General features: G+C 49.9%; 1 non-coding gene and 1 pseudogene across 1 annotated transcript; one reads left to right on the top strand and one right to left on the bottom strand.

The window, feature by feature from the left end:
• The first annotated feature begins 1,059 nt into the window (after positions 1-1,059).
• Positions 1,060-1,178, top strand: LOC121918087. The gene has a single exon (XR_006101154.1). It is a non-coding gene; the product is annotated as a 5S ribosomal RNA (ribosomal RNA).
• Positions 1,179-1,589: 411 nt separating this feature from the next.
• On the bottom strand, positions 1,590-1,711 carry LOC121918088 (annotated as a pseudogene).
• Positions 1,712-2,900: the final 1,189 nt, after the last annotated feature.

The raw sequence follows: 2,900 nt of genomic DNA on the forward strand, positions 1-2,900 counted from the left end.
GACTATCAGTTCAAGTTGACCATAGAGTTGCTCTGGAGGACCTAGATGTTCCTAGAGAACATTATTAATCAAATCCGTGAATAATCAAATCTAAGCCGCAAATATGGAGGGATGAGTGTGTATATGTTTATTGTGAGCTGCCTTGGGTCCCAACAGGGGAGAAAGGCGGGCTAAAAATAAAATAATTAAATAATAAATAAAAATAATATACTGTATTATGTTTCTGCTTGTTCTTAAAATTAAAAATCTTGCATTTTAAATAATAATAATAATACTCTATGTAAGCCTCCTCGATCTTTTGGGAGAGGCAGGATAAAAATAAATAATAATAATAATAATAATTATTATTATTATTATTATTTACAACAGCACTCCCCAAACTGTGCTCTTAAAGGGATTTTGGACTTCATCTCCCAGAATCCCAGTGTATTGGCCACTACTGCTGAGGCTTCTGGGAGTTGAAGTCCAAAAATCCTCTCCAAGGATACTGTTTGGAGACCACTGCTTTACAAACTGGCCCTCAACGAAGAGCCTGAGATGGTGAAGAGGCAAGAGTTTAAAGCAGCCACGCTCCCTTTTCAGGCTTGGGGCCTTCCTCCTCCTCTTCCTCCCCGGGCCCGCTCCCCGCTTCCTTTTCCGGCCCCAGCGCAGGCGACTCACACAGTAGCAACGCCGTATGGAGGCCTCCCTTGGTTCGGAGAGAAAGAAGGCCGCGGCCGCCTACCACGCCTATATATACCCCTCCGGGTCCACCAATCAAACGCCGCTCCTTGCGAAACGGCATGACGTCATACGCACCGACGCAGAACGTCGCTCAGCCAATCCTGAGCGGGGAGAAGAGGGTTAAGTTATGCTGTTCCAACGGCCGCCATGTTTGGGGAGGAGCCTTCTCATGCAAAGCGGGCGAGGTGGGCGGGACTTGTATTTCCAAAGCTAGAGGATCAGGAGGAGGCAATGGCCTTGGTGTGGTTTCTCCCTGTGTCCAGCAGGTGGCACTGCGTGGCATATTCCTCTCACAGCGCCTTTGCATTGAAGAGAGTGAAAGCGAGCACACTTCATGCCTACGGCCATACCACCCTGAACACGCCCGATCTCGTCTGATCTCGGAAGCTAAGCAGGGTCGGGCCTGGTTAGTACCTGGATGGGAGACCGCCTGGGAATACCGGGTGCTGTAGGCTTCTCTTATTGGCTCTTTCTCTTACTTTGCATCTCTTGTGATTTGGAGTTCTTACAAAGGAGGAAATTTTACTTAAAACTACAAAGAAATCCAGCTATTCCCCCTTTCCTTTGACAGAGGCCCTGAAGCTCCCTGAATGTGTGTTTCTTGGGAATCAGGGGGTCTGGCATTTGGGGCTGGTCTTGGCCTCCTATTCACTTTGGACCTCTACTCTACTCTCCTTTTTTAAAAGCGCAGAAGTCTATCATGAAGGACGGATGGAGCTGAATAAAGGGAAACAGCTGGCTGCCAAGAGCCATACCCCAATGAAGCGAGGTTGCCCCGAGACCTTGGGAGCATGCAGAAATTGCCTTCCTTTGTAAGAACTACAAATCACAAGTGATGCAAAGTAAAAGAAAGAGCCAATAGGAAAAGCCTACAGCACCCGGTGTTCCCAGGCGGTCTCCCATCCAGGTACTAACCATGCCCGACCCTGCTTAGCCTCCAAGATCAGACGAGATCATTGGGCGTGTTCAGGGTGGTATGGCCGTAGGCACACGCTCTGCTCGCTTTCCCACTCTTCAATGAAAAGGCGCTGTGAGAGGAATATACCACACAGCGCCACCTGCCGGGCGCAGGCAGGAACAACGCCAGAGCCACAGCCTCCTCCTGTTCCTCCCAGGAAGAAGACCAGGCCCCCACCCTCACCTTGGTTAGCCCTACAGCAGGGACGTAGCTAGGATTTTAGGAAGGGGGGGGGGGGTCCAGACTAAGTGCCACCATTATAATGGGGCTTGAGTGCGGCGGCGCAGCAGCACACACCATTCATTTTTCTAATGAAAGGGGGGGGGTCCAGACACCCAGAACCCCCCCCGGGCTACATCCCTGCCTACAGAGTCCTCACAATGCCCTCACAGGGGCCAACTCAACCCACAGCCCCCCCACCCACTCCCCACTCCCACTTTGCATGCCCTTGGTTCCCAGTGGACCAAAGCCAAGCCCTGGGCCCTTCTCCTTCCAGAGCCCCCAAAGGACCCTAGGCCTACAATCCCCGGTGCCCCCTGGAAGCCCCAAAAGGGCCCAGACCTGCTTGGCTGGCACCCCAGAGCAGAAGAGATCTGTTACGAGGAGAAGAGTGTGAGGCCGTTCCCTACCTTCCGCTCAAAGGAGCCCTTCTACTCCTGCTCCAGACCCTTTTGCCCCTTTAGAAAAACGGGAAAGTCAGACCTCCATCTCCCAAAGCCACTGCCATGAGGAGGAACATCCTGCGCATCATGCTTCGAGGCATATTTCTGGTGCTTTGCAATGAAGAGAGATGTACCATGACCAGTCAGACACAGTGCATCCCCACTGGCCTCATAGCATTGCTTGGAAGACAATATGGAGAATGCCATATACACCACTTTTGGCTCCTGAGAGCGGTTTAGAATAGAAATGTACCTAATTACTCCTAATCCCTGATTATGTGCCTCCAGAATTTACAAATGTACCTAGAAAATTGCTACAAATACATTGCTGTCGAAAGTGTTGACTGATGGAAAGATATGTGAAAACCACTGGTCTCCACTAATCCAACGGATAGCATGGAGGGAGCGGTTTTTCCTAGTAGCTACTGAGAGAAAGATCACTGTCACTTGGCATCTCACAAAATCATACCCAAGGAAAGATTTTACAGGTTTCTCTCTCATTGTGAAGGAAATGTAGATTGAAAACAATCTCTGAATGTATCCTTAATTGGAGATGA

The sequence above is a fragment of the Sceloporus undulatus genome, unplaced genomic scaffold (assembly GCF_019175285.1).
Source record: "Sceloporus undulatus isolate JIND9_A2432 ecotype Alabama unplaced genomic scaffold, SceUnd_v1.1 scaffold_4033, whole genome shotgun sequence".
In the NCBI taxonomy this organism is placed as follows: domain Eukaryota; kingdom Metazoa; phylum Chordata; class Lepidosauria; order Squamata; family Phrynosomatidae; genus Sceloporus; species Sceloporus undulatus.